Raw genomic sequence first — 14857 nt, forward strand, 5'->3', positions numbered from 1 at the left:
AAGAGAGCGCATCAAAAACACACAGTAAGCACAAACCCTGAAGGAAGCCTAACACTGCACCGCTCCGGTTTTCAAATAAAGAGCGCGCACTCACTCGTCAGGTTAGAAAAACCCTCCTAGAATAAGCTTTCACTGTATAGCAGGATTAAAATTTTAATCTAGATATATGAGCTTAGTAAAAAAAAACATGAGTAACACTGCACTTGGTTTGCCCAGACATTGTCATTAACCCCTAATTAGCCCTATATCAAAAACAGGGAATACTCATAAAAGTATTACCCAAAGTCTCCTGGTCACCATTGCCTGCAACCTGCCTGAAATATCCTACCCCAGGATATATATGTGTCCCAAAAACTGCAGAATATATTCCAAAGTGCAAGCTCCCCAAATTATAGAAGACAGAGCACTTACCTGCATCTAGCCGTTCAGAAGGGGGACAGCCTACCCAGCATGAGAGGATGTTGCTCCTGACATAGGTCTGTAGAAAATAGAAAGACAGAGTAAACTTACTCAGGCTTGAAATACCAGGGCAGCAACTTGTTAGGAAAATGCAGCAAAGCACAATTTACAAGTTTATAACTGCTTTAAAGCCACCACTGCCCTACTGAAGAGACTGACGTGGACTACGGCTACACCCCAAGAAAAATCAGAGCAAACTTGCTCTGCTTAAAAAATAACAAACTCCTGATTAAAGAATCAGACACCAACTTTACCACCTCCTTGCAACTGATACAAGCAAAGAGAATGACTGGGGGTTGAGTAAGGGGAGTGGTATTTAACATCTTTGCTGTGGTGCTCTTTGCCTCCTCCTACTGGTCAGGAGTGATATTCCCAATAGTAATTATGATGATCCGTGGACACATCGTGTCATTAGAAAGAATATTGGATAACGTCAAATAATTTATTCATTCCTGAGACGAAAGATCTGTAGTAGTCAAACCACATGGTTTACTTCCAATACATATAAGGAAGATAAAAAGGGGCTATGTAAGTAATGCCTTTACATCAAAACGCCACAAGATGGCGACAAACCCTTTGATAAGAAGACTTTTACTATAAAATTGTAAAAAAAAGCCTTAAGCTAAAAAACACACAACCCCCATGCCAGAGAGGGTTACAAATGTGTATCTGAAAAGTTACAGATAATACTGAACATTAAAATAAACAGGTTTTGTTGTACTACCCTCTGTTTACAGCGCTGCAGAATCTGTTGGCGCTCTACAAAAAAACGATAATAATAATAATAATAATAACAGAGGCTTTTAAAAGGAACATTAGAGCCTCATAACTGAAACACCCCTACTAAATGCAGAAGGAAGTGCTTAAAGGGGCAGTCTACACCAAAACATTTCTTATTTAAAAAGATAGATGATCCCTTTATTACCCATTCCCCGTTTTTGCATAACCAACACAGTTATATTAATATGCTTTTTACCTCTGTGATTACCTTGTATCTAAGCCTTTGCAGACAGCCTCCTTATCTAAGTGCCTTTGACAGACATGCAGTGTAGTCAATCTGTGAAAACTCCTAAATAACTTCACGGGAGTGAGCACAATGTTATCTATATGACACATGTGAACTAGCACAGTCTAACTGTGAAAAACTTTCAAAATGCTCTGAGCTAGGAGGCGGTTTTCAACTGTTTAGAAATCAGTTTGAGCCTAGCTAGGTTTAGCTTTTCAAAAATACCACCAAGGGAGCAAAGCAAATTTGATGATAAAAGTAAATTGGAAAGTTGTTTAAAATTGCATGCCCTATCTGAATCATGAAAGTTTAGTTTTGACTTTACTGTCCCTTTAAATTAGAAAACACGCTGAGTCAACTCCATGAAGGAGCTTTTCTATCCAACATTACAGTCCGTGGCGCAAAAAAAACGCCATGGAGTTTCTGATACCATCAAAATAAGTAATATAAATGGTCTTACCGTTCAGAGTCTTCTACTGTGGAGCAGACACAGTACTTCTCAGTCTGCCAGCTTCATCCAACAGCTAACAGGTTTCTGGGTAGAAAAGAAAGAACAGAGTAATCAACCCTGGCTTTCTGTAAATGGGGTAGCAATAATGTTAGAAATAAAGCAAAGACAACCTTGCCACTTTCTAACTGCTAATAGCCACCATTACTCTTACTAAAGAGATTGACATGGACACAGCAAAGCCCCAATCCTTGCTTCCAGGGAAAAGTACCCATAAAAGGATTAAATATCTTCAGACACCATCTTCGCACAGAGGCAAAGAGAATGACTGGGGATTATGGGTAAGGGAAGTGACACTTAACAGCTTTGCTGGGGTGCTCTTTGCCTCCTCCTGCTGGCCAGGAGTTGAATATCTCACTAGTAATTGGAATGACGTCGTGGACTCTCCATGCCATTACGAAAGAGCAATCGCATTCTCAATGCTATGGAAATATGAATATTGTGAACATCCAATGGCATTCTTAAAATAAGTTTAAAAAAAAACACACCTAAGGACACTTTAGAGGGTAGATTTAACAAGCAGTGGATGCTGCTTTCTACCCCGAAGTTTCCGGCTCACTGGAAACATAAGTTAAAGGGACAGTCTACACCAGAATTTTTATTGTTTTAAAAGATAGATAATCCCTTTATTACCCATTCCCCAGTATTGCATAACCAACACAGTTTTAATAATATACTTTTAACCTCTGTGATTATCTTGTATCTAAGCCTCTGCAAACTGCCCCTTTATTTCAGTTCTTTTGACAGACCTGCAGTTTAGCCAATCACTGCCTGCTCCCAGATAACTTCACGTGCACAAGCACAGTGTTATCTATATGAAAGAAGTGAACTAACACCCTCTAGTGGTGAAAAACTGTTCAAATGCATTCTGAAAATAGGTGGCCTTCAAGGTCTAAGAAATTAGCATATGAACCTCCTATATTAAGCTTTCAACTAAGAATAACAAGAGAACAAAGAAAAATTGGTGATAAAAGTAAATTGGAAAATTGTTTAAAATTACATGCTCTATCTGAATCATGAAAGTTTATTTTGGCCTAGACTGTCCCTTTAAGAAGCAGCGGTCACAAGACCGCTGCTCCTTAACTTGTCCGCCACCTTTTACGATCGGATGATTGACATCCCCTGCTAGCAGCATGTGCTGTCGGCATTTAGTGAGGTCGGGCGGACATACTTCGCTACAGTGAATCATGTCCACTCGCCTCTTGTTAAATTGACCCCTAAAAGTTTTTTTCAATCACGACTAAAGTTTACATATTCGAACACTATACTATACAATATATATAGATTACATATTGTATATACATATACCCACAATACCCCAGCTCCTAAAGCTGTATTGTTTATATGTTTAATTCACTATTGTATTGTAAGAACAGGGGTTGACACATGCAAATTATATTGTCATACAGTACTGTGTAAAGGGATCATTTACATTACCCCATTTTTATACTGGCTATGTTGTTTTGAATATATAGATAGTATCAGAGAAGCATCACCACCCACTCAAATGTATGCTAAAATGCCCTTTTGAATATTTTGACAGCTTTCTCAAGATCACAACTAGTGATTTCCCAAACTGTTCGCCCCGAACGGTTCACGGCGAACTGTTGTTGTTTGCGTTCGCAGCTGTGGGCGATCGCATGCGATGTTCCATCCGCCCCCTATGTACCCTGTATGTCATAGCCTTTTGACACATTAGAGCCAATCAGCATCAGACACTCCCTCACAGACCCTCCCCTCTTCTTGGCAGCAGCCATTTTAGACTCATAACGACCTTGCTTTGTTAGTGAGAGGACGTTTTGTGTTGCTGCTGCTGACATTATAGGGAAATAGATAGCTAGGCTAGTGTATTTAGTGTCCACTACAGTCCTGAAGGACTCATCTCATCTCGGCTGCAAAGACAGCACCCCAAAAAGCCTTTTCTAGGGCTATAATTCGAGAGGTTTTTTTTTTTTTCGTATTTTTATTAGCATTTGCCTGGCTTTCAGCCTGTGTGTAAGGCTCACAGCATATGCTGTGATTACTGCCACCACTGATATCTGCCTAACAACATTAGTTTAAATTTAACCAATAAAAATTTTAAATTATTTTGCTAGTGTAATTTATTTTCATTTTCTATCAGGCCTGTGTCACACAGCATATACTCTGTTTCATTGCTCTGTGCCAGCCACCAGTGGTCATATCCGCTTATAACATTATTTTCAATTTTAAAAAAAACTTTTAAATCATTTTGCTAGTGTAATCTAATTACATTTTCTATCAGGCCTGTGTCTGTCAGGCTCACACAGCACACACAGCATATACTTCAGTTTTTTTCAGTCTTTTGGTTAATTGCTCTGTGCCAGGCAGCTACCACTCATATCTGCTTCTCCTTATTTTAAATTAAAAAAAAAACTTTTAATTTTTTTTGTTAGTGTAATATAATATCATTTTCTATCAGGCCTGTGTGTTTTGCTGACTTACAGAGCATACTGTGTTTAATTGCTGCCCTCCCTAGTCTCTGAGCCTCGACTCATATGTGTTTAACCTTTTTTTAAATTCCCCCCCCAAAAAAAACTTTAAATCATTTTTCTAGTGTAATCTAATTGTATTTTCTATCAGGCGTGTGTGTATCAGACTTACAGAGCCTACTGTTTTTAATTGCTGCCCTTCCAAGGCTATCAGCCACGACTCATATGTGCTTAACTTTTTTTTTTAAATTCCCCAAAAAAATCTTTAAATCATTATGCTAGTGTAATCTAATTTTATTTTCTATCAGGCCTGTGTCTATTTGACTTACCGAGCAACTTACAGAGCATTAAACTAATAAGAACAGTACTACCAAAATACAGCCAATTAAGGGCCTATCAAGACTGAGCCAAGGTTGGATTGTAGTATTTTGTTAGGCTAATCATGATGGCCATGTAGACCACCCCAGAGAGGCCTGGAAGTAACAGGGATGACAGTGCTAAGAATAGTACTACTTGAAACAACCGAGTTAGCCATGGGTGTTAGTCCAAGACCGCTTGGCTTTTTTGGGGGTTTGGGTGCGGCTAATCATGAAGGCCATATAGACCTGCCACCATTCGGTGTTGTATCAGGTATTAAACTAATAAGAACAGTACTACCAAAATACAGCCAATTAAGGGCCTATCAAGACTGAGCCAAGGTTGGATTGTAGTATTTTGTTAGGCTAATCATGATGGCCATGTAGACCACCCCCTGAGAGGCCTGGAAGTAACAGGGATGAGATGAAAGTGCTAAGAATAGTACAACTTGAAACAACCGAGTTAGCCATGGGTGTTAGTCCAAGACCGCTTGGCTTTTTTTGGGGTTTGGGTGCGGCTAATCATGAAGGCCATATAGACCTGCCACCATTCGGTGTTGTAACAGGTATTAAACTGCTAAGAACAGTACTACTTAACACAACCTAGTTACCATGGGTCCCAGAGCATATGTTTTATTATTATATTTTGTAAGGGTAATCATGCAGGCCATATAGACCTCCCCCGATAGGGTGAGTAACAGGTATTGAAATGCTAAGAACAGTACTACTTAACACAAACTTACCATGGGTCCCAGAGCATATGTCTTATTATTATATTTTGTTCGGTTAATCATGCAGGCCATATAGACCTCCCCCGATAGGGTGAGTAACAGGCATTAAAATGCTAAGAAGAGTACTACTTAACACAACCTAGTTACCATGGGTCCCAGACCGCATGTCTTGTTATTATATTTTGTAAGGGTAATCATGCAGGCCATATAGACCTCCACCGATAGGGTGAGTAACAGGTATTAAAATGCTAAGGACATTACTACTTAACACAATATAGTTACCATGGGTCCCAGAACGCATGTGTTGTTATTATATTTTGTTAGGGTAATCATGCAGGCCATATAGACCTCCGCCGACAGGGTGAGTAACAGGTATTAAAATGCTAAGAACAGTACTACTTAACACAACCTAGTTAACTTGGGTCCCAGACCCAGAGCAGATGTCTTATTATTATATTTTGTATGGGTAATCATGCAGGCCGTATAGACCTCCCCAGATAGGGGGAGTTACAGAGATTAAAGTGCTAAGAATAGTACTACTTAAAACACAACCTAGTTAACATGGGTCCCAGACCGCATGTCTTATTATTATATTTTGTAAGGGTAATCAGGCAGGCCATATAGACCTCCCCTGATAGGGGGGGTATCAGGAATTAAAGTGCTAAGAAAAGTACTAATTAACACAAGCTAGTTACCATGGGTCCAACACCGTGTGTCTTGTTGTTATACTTTGTCAGGGTAATCATGCAGGCCATATAGACCTCCCTTGATAGGGGGAGTAACAGGGATTACAGTTCTAAGAATAGTACTACTTAACACAACCTAGTTACCATGGGTCCCAGACCAGATGTTTTCTTGTTATACTTTGTCAGGCTAATCATGCAGGACATATAGAACTCCACCAAAAGGGGGGGTAAGAGGGATTAAAGTGCTAAGAAAAGTTTTACTTAACACAACCGAATTACCATGGGTCCCAGACCGCGTGTCTTGTTGTTATACTTGTCAGGGTAATCATACACGCCATATAGACCTCCACCAATAGGGGGAGTTACAGGGCTGAAAGTGCTAAGAATAGTACTACTTAACACAACCGAGTTACCATGGGTCCAAGACCGCATGTTTAATTATTATACTTTGTCAGGGTAATTATATATCTAACAAATCTATCTATTTCTCTTCTATCGATTCTATCTAACTATCAATCTATGTATATCTATCTATCTATCCTATCTATCTATCTATCTATCTTCTGTCCGGACTGTTTAGAGACAGACACTTATGTTTTTGACAAATTTGAAGTAGGAGGACAGACCAATCATCTTCTTCCATCTCCCGGTTCCAAAAATGAAGGCCATATAGACCTCCCCCGATAGGGGGAGTAACAGGTTGTAGTAAACTGCTAAGAATAGTACTACTTAACACACCACGGGTCACAGACCGCATGTCTTATTGTTATACTCTGTCAGGGAAATTATATATATTTCAAATCTATTTATTTATGTATCAAATTGATCGAACTATCAAACGTATCTATCAAATGTAGATTGCATCTATTGATCGATGTAATTCATATCTATAAAATGTATATTACATATTTTGGTTGATGTAATTCGTATCTATAAAATGTATATTGCATCTTTGATTCGATAACATTCGTATCTATCAAATGTATATTGCATCTATTGATCAATGTAATTCGTATCTATCAAATGTATATTGCATCTATTGATCTATGTAAATTGTATCGATCATATGTATATTGCATCGATTGAGCTATGTAATCTATGTATCTATCTATCAAATCTATCTATCTCGTGGTTGTGCAAATGGACTGTTTGCGGTTGATTGTGGTGCGTTACACTTGGAGTTTGCTCTGTCACTGTGAAGCGGCCGTAACCCTTACACTACCTGATAGATACGACATCATAACTGATGTTTTAAAGCACGTTATTGCAAACAATTTGGGAATGTTAGGTGTTTTAGGACCTTTATGGGTTAAAAGCAGACTCTGCATAAACTAGGTAATTTTCCATGGGAGTTTTGCCAGGGATCCCCCTCCAACATGCCACAGTCCCGGTGTTAGTCCCCTTGAAACAACTTTTCCATCACTATTGTGGCCGGAAAGAGTCCTTGTAGGTTTTAAAGTTCGCCTGCCTATTAAAGTCAATGGCGGTTCGCGAACAATACCGGAAGTTCGAGTCCGCGGTTCGCGAACCGAAATTTTTAGGTTCGCGACATCACTAATCACAACAGATCCCTTTTGAATATCTCGCGGCTCTTTCGATCATCGGGGCCTCAGTCACTAAAGCCCCAAAATCTCTATTTATTTGCACTTAATCATGCACATTTGTTTTTTTGGATAATGAAATGACTTTCACAATAAAGATAGCAAACTATTAGTTGTTCTTTTTTTTTGGCAACAATTTATAGCTTGAGGGGTATTAATGTTAGTATTTTAGGATTGTGATCAATTGAAAAACACACTGACAATACAAACCTTGGTGAAAAATCCCTATCTGCAAAAACAAGTGCAAGATTGTGAGCTACCCCATATTTAGCTAGGGTCTGTAATGCAAGAATCAAATGCACCAATGCACCTGATAGGCAGACTATTTACGGACAATGGCTAGAGATCCTCTCTGTCCTGGAAGAGGTAAATTTGAACTCCAAAGAAAGCAAACTCCCTTCTGTGTGCCACAACAACTATTACAATGACAGATATAGGGGCATATTGATCAAACTCCATATGGAAGAACAGAAGTTATGAAGCAGGGGTCTAAAGACCGCTGCTCCATAACTTGTCCACCTGCTCTGAGGCCGCGGACAGAAATCAACCCGATAGAATACGATCGAGTTGATTGACACCCCCTGCTAGCGGCCAATTGGCCCAGAATCTGCAGGGGGCAGCATTGCACCAGCAGTTCACAAGAACTGCTGGTACAATGATAAATGCCGACAGTGTATGGTTTCGGCATTTATCGATGTGCAGCAATGTGCAGCAGATATGATACGCTAGGTCGTATCATGTCCGCTCGCACATTGATACGTATGCCCCATAGAATTCCGTGCTAACCAGCTAAAACCTTGATCAGATGGACATAACATTATTATAATTTAGCCTGATTGCCAGACCATATAACTCAAGTTAATAATGAATATTTCATATTGTGATTGTAAGATCTGCATTATATTAGAAATATTTAACCACAGTTTTTTTAAATGTTGTCATAAAAATATTCTTTACCTTTTCAATTATAAAACACATTTTTGGTCTATTAAAAAGTAAAACATCTTTAACTAACTTGCTGTGTAAAGCTAAATGTGTACAAAAAAGTATTTCAATTCAATCGTAGACAACTTTATTGATGTTTCATAAGTCCCAATAGCAGAATAGCAGTTACATTTATGTCTCAATAAATGGCTTTCTTCCCCTATAATTAAATCTGTAGAAATTAATCTGCCTACCTATTGACCCATTTCAGTGTTTGTACTTATGCACTTGTGCAACCAGCAGGGATTAAAGTAAATCTGGAATATCAAATAACCATTTTTTTTCAATCTATCTATTATTAAAACTTTCAATTTGTAGCATAATCCATCTTGTTTTTTTGTAACTGGCACTTCTACCTGAGATCACTGCTTTATACAAGAGTAGAATTACACTGTGCCTAGGAGGTCTGACTGCTGCTATAAAAAGAAAGTCACAAACCATCAAATAGTGAGATGTAATGTATTTGACTCATTTTCATTTTCATGCAACAATAAAGTACAAAGGGTTACATACATTAAACTCTGAAGTTCTGAGGAAGTCAAATGAGGTGTTGTTAAACCTTGCAGTGGTTTTTCTCTTTTTGCCTCTCAGCATGGAATAAAATGAATACTTGTCCTATATTTACTGAGTATAAGCTACACTGACTTATACTTTTTGCAAGCATGACACAATTAGATATATTCATTATTATTCTTTTTTTTTTTAAGGTAGGGTTAGTCTATTTTGGGTTAACTTGGGGGGTGTTAGGTTAGGGGGTTTAGATGTTAGTGGGTTACTTTGCGGTGGGGGTCTGGTGGTTTAGGGGTTAATAGTGTAGTGGTGACTTTGTGAAATGGGGGTGTCTGGTGATTCTTGGGTTAATAGTGTAGTGAGGACTTTACGAAGTGGGGGTTGGTAGTTTAGGGGTTAATAATGTAGTAGGGACTTTGTGATGTGGGGGGCTGGCGGTTCATGGGTTAATAGTGTAATGACATTGCGGTAGGTTATGTGGCAGTTTAAGTTATTAGAGTAGGGGTCTTATGGCTATTCGGGTTAGCGTGAGAGTATGATGTTTTCTCTTGTTAAGTGTATCCAGTCCACGGATCATCCATTACTTATGGGATATTAACTCCTCCCCAACAGGAAGTGCAAGAGGATTCACCCAGCAGAGCTGCTATATAGCTCCTCCCCCTAACTGCCATTACCAGTCATTCTCTTGCACCCAACGAATAGATAGGATGTGTGAGAGGACTGTGGTGATTATACTTAGTTTCATACCTTCAATCAAAAGTTTGTTATTTTATAATAGCACCGGAGTGTGTTATTCCTTCTCTGGTAGAATTTGAAGAAGAATCTACCTGAGTTTTTCTATGATTTTAGCCGGAGTAGTTAAGATCATATTGCTGTTTCTCGGCCATCTGAGGAGAGGTAAACTTCAGATCAAGGGACAGCGGGCAGATTAATCTGCAAAGAGGTATGTAGCAGCTTATTATTTTCTGACAATGGAATTGATGAGAAAATTCTGCCATACCGATATAATGTAAACTCAGCCTTAAATGCAGTAGCAGCAACTGGTATCAGGCTGTCATGTATGTATATTTTACACTTCAGTATTCTGGGGAATGGCACTTCACTGGAATTATACTGTATGCATAAAACTTTAGCCTAATTTGCAGGGACTAGCAACAGGCTTTTTAATAACACTCAATTTATTAATGTTAAACGTTTTTTGCTGGCATGTAAAATCGTTTAATTTTCTGAGGTACTGGGTGAAAAAATGTTTTGGGCACTATTTTTTTCCACTTGGCAGTCGTTTTATTTAATTTATGACAGTTTACTGATCTCTCTCACTGTTATGTGTGAGGGGGAGGGGCCTTTTTTGTCGCTTTTGCTACGCATCAAAAAATTCAGTCAGAAGTTTATTGTCTTCCCTGCATGATCCGGTTCATCTCTACAGAACTCAGGGGTCTTCAAAACTTGTTTTGAGGGAGGTAATCACTCACAGCAGAGCTGTGAGATTGTAGTTGACTGTGATAAAAAAACGTTTATTTCTGTATTTTTTTTTTCTGCTATCAGGGTTAGTTATCCTTTGCTAATGGGAGCAATCCTTTGCTAAAATTGTGTTTTTAACAAAGATTTGATGCTATAACTTTTCAGTTTATTAATTTTCAACTGTCATAACTTTTTCTGTGCTTCTTATAGGCACAGTACGTTTTCATATTATAGTAAATTACTTGAAAAGTATTTCCAAGTTGCTAGTTTATTTGCTAGTGTGTTAAACATGTCTGATTCAGAGGAAGATATCTGTGCTATATGTGCTAAAGCCAAAGTGGAGCCCAATAGAAATTTATGTACTAACTGTATTGATGCTACTTTAAATAAAAGTCAATCTGTACAAATTGAACATATTTCACCAAACAACGAGGGGAGAGTTATGCCGACTAACTCGCCTCACGTGTCAGTACTTGCATCTCCCGCTCGGGAGGTGCGTGATATTGTAGCGCCGAGTACATCTGGGCGGCCATTACAAATCACATTACAGGATATGGCTACTGTTATGACTGAAGTTTTGGCTAAATTACCAGAACTAAGAGGTAAGCGTGATCACTCTGGGGTGAGAACAGAGTGCGCTGATAATATTAGGGCCATGTCAGACACTGCGTCACAATTTGCAGAACATGAGGACGGAGAGCTTCATTCTGCGGGTGACGGTTCTGATCCAAACAAACTGGATTCAGATATTTCAAATTTTAAATTTAAGCTGGAAAACCTCCGTGTATTACTAGGGGAGGTGTTAGCGGCTCTGAATGATTGTAACACAGTTGCAATACCAGAGAAAATGTGTAGGTTGGATAAATATTTTGCGGTACCGGCGAGTACTGACGTTTTTCCTATACCTAAGAGACTTACTGAAATTGTTACTAAGGAGTGGGATAGACCCGGTGTGCCGTTCTCACCCCCTCCGATATTTAGAAAGATGTTTCCAATAGACGCCACCACACGGGACTTATGGCAAACGGTCCCTAAGGTGGAGGGAGCAGTTTCTACTTTAGCTAAGCGTACCACTATCCCGGTGGAGGATAGCTGTGCCTTTTCAGATCCAATGGATAAAAAATTAGAGGGTTACCTTAAGAAAATGTTTGTTCAACAAGGTTTTATATTGCAACCTCTTGCATGTATTGCGCCTGTCACGGCTGCAGCAGCATTTTGGTTTGAGTCTCTGGAAGAGACACTTGAATCAGCTCCATTAGATGAGATTACACACAAGCTTAAAGCCCTTAAGTTAGCTAACTCATTTATTTCAGATGCCGTAGTACATTTAACTAAACTTACGGCTAAGAATTCCGGATTCGCCATTCAGGCACGCAGAGCACTGTGGCTAAAATCCTGGTCAGCTGACGTTACTTCTAAATCTAAATTGCTTAATATACCTTTCAAAGGGCAGACCTTATTCGGGCCCGGGTTGAAAGAAATTATCGCTGACATTACAGGAGGTAAAGGCCATGCCCTGCCTCAAGACAGAGCCAAACCTAAGGCTAGACAGTCTAATTTTCGTTCCTTTCGTAATTTCAAAGCAGGAGCAGCATCAACTTCCTCTGCACCAAAACAGGAAGGAGCTGTTGCTCGCTACAGACAAGGCTGGAGACCTAACCAGTCCTGGAACAAGGGCAAGCAGGCCAGGAAACCTGCTGCTGCCCCTAAGACAGCATGAATCGAGGGCCCCCGATCCGGGAACGGATCTAGTGGGGGGCAGACTTTCTCTCTTCGCCCAGGCTTGGGCAAGAGATGTCCAGGATCCCTGGGCGTTAGAGATCATATCTCAGGGATACCTTCTAGACTTCAAATTCTCTCCCCCAAGAGGGAGATTTCATCTGTCAAGGTTGTCAACAAACCAAATAAAGAAAGAGGCGTTTCTACGCTGCGTACAAGATCTTTTATTAATGGGAGTGATCCATCCGGTTCCGCGGTCGGAACAAGGACAAGGGTTTTACTCAAATCTGTTTGTGGTTCCCAAAAAAGAGGGAACTTTCAGGCCAATCTTGGATTTAAAGATCCTAAACAGATTCCTAAGAGTTCCATCGTTCAAAATGGAAACTATTCGGACAATTTTACCCATGATCCAAAAGGGTCAGTACATGACCACAGTGGATTTAAAGGATGCTTACCTTCACATACCGATTCACAAAGATCATTACCGGTATCTAAGGTTTGCCTTTCTAGACAGGCATTACCAGTTTGTAGCTCTTCCATTCGGATTGGCTACGGCTCCGAGAATCTTCACAAAGGTTCTGGGTGCTCTTCTGGCGGTACTAAGACCGCGAGGAATTGCGGTAGCTCCGTACCTAGACGACATTCTGATACAAGCTTCAAGCTTTCAAACTGCCAAGTCTCATACAGAGTTAGTACTGGCATTTCTAAGGTCGCATGGATGGAAGGTGAACGAAAAGAAGAGTTCTCTCTTTCCACTCACAAGAGTTCCCTTCTTGGGGACTCTTATAGATTCTGTAGAAATGAAGATTTACCTGACAGAAGACAGGTTAACAAAGCTTCAAAATGCATGCCGTGTCCTTCATTCCATTCAACACCCGTCAGTAGCTCAATGCATGGAGGTGATCGGCTTAATGGTAGCAGCAATGGACATAGTACCCTTTGCACGCCTACATCTCAGACTGCTGCAATTGTGCATGCTAAGTCAGTGGAATGGGGATTACTCAGACTTGTCCCCTACTCTGAATCTGGATCAAGAGACCAGAAATTCTCTTCTATGGTGGCTTTCTCGGCCACATCTGTCCAGGGGGATGCCATTCAGCAGGCCGGACTGGACAATTGTAACAACAGACGCCAGCCTACTAGGTTGGGGCGCTGTCTGGAATTCTCTGAAGGCTCAGGGACAATGGAATCAGGAGGAGAGTCTCCTACCAATAAACATTCTGGAATTGAGAGCAGTTCTCAATGCCCTTCTGGCTTGGCCCCAGTTAACAACTCGGGGGTTCATCAGGTTTCAGTCGGACAACATCACGACTGTAGCTTACATCAACCATCAGGGAGGGACAAGAAGCTCCCTAGCAATGATGGAAGTATCAAAGATAATTCGCTGGGCAGAGTCTCACTCTTGCCACCTGTCAGCAATCCACATCCCGGGAGTGGAGAACTGGGAGGTGGATTTCTTAAGTCGTCAGACTTTTCATCCGGGGGAGTGGGAACTTCATCCGGAGGTCTTTGCCCAAATACTTCGACGTTGGGGCAAACCAGAGATAGATCTCATGGCGTCTCGACAGAACGCCAAGCTTCCTCGTTACGGGTCCAGATCCAGGGATCCGGGAGCGGTTCTGATAGATGCTTTGACAGCACCTTGGACCTTCGGGATGGCTTATGTGTTTCCACCCTTCCCGATGCTTCCTCGATTGATTGCCAGAATCAAACAGGAGAGAGCATCAGTGATTCTAATAGCGCCTGCATGGCCACGCAGGACTTGGTATGCAGATCTAGTGGACATGTCATCCTGTCCACCTTGGTCGCTACCTCTGAAACAGGACCTTCTGATCCAGGGTCCCTTCAAACATCAAAATCTAATTTCTCTGAAGCTGACTGCTTGGAAATTGAACGCTTGATTTTATCAAAACGTGGTTTTTCTGAGTCAGTTATTGATACCTTAATACAGGCTAGGAAGCCTGTTACCAGAAAGATTTACCATAAGATATGGCGCAAATACTTATATTGGTGCGAATCCAAGAGTTACTCATGGAGTAAGGTTAGGATTCCGAGGATATTGTCTTTTCTACAAGAAGGTTTAGAAAAGGGTTTATCCGCTAGTTCCTTAAAGGGACAGATTTCAGCTCTGTCCATTCTTTTACACAAACGTCTGTCAGAAGTTCCGGACGTTCAAGCTTTTTGTCAGGCTTTAGCTAGGATCAAGCCTGTGTTTAAAACTGTTGCTCCACCATGGAGTTTGAACTTAGTTCTTAATGTTTTACAGGGGGTTCCGTTTGAACCCCTTCATTCCATTGATATCAAGTTGTTATCTTGGAAAGTTCTGTTTTTAATGGCGATTTCCTCGGCTCAAAGAGTCTCTGAGTTATCTGCCTTACATTGTGAT

This window comes from Bombina bombina, chromosome 5 (genome assembly GCF_027579735.1).
Source record: "Bombina bombina isolate aBomBom1 chromosome 5, aBomBom1.pri, whole genome shotgun sequence".
NCBI classification, from domain to species: domain Eukaryota; kingdom Metazoa; phylum Chordata; class Amphibia; order Anura; family Bombinatoridae; genus Bombina; species Bombina bombina.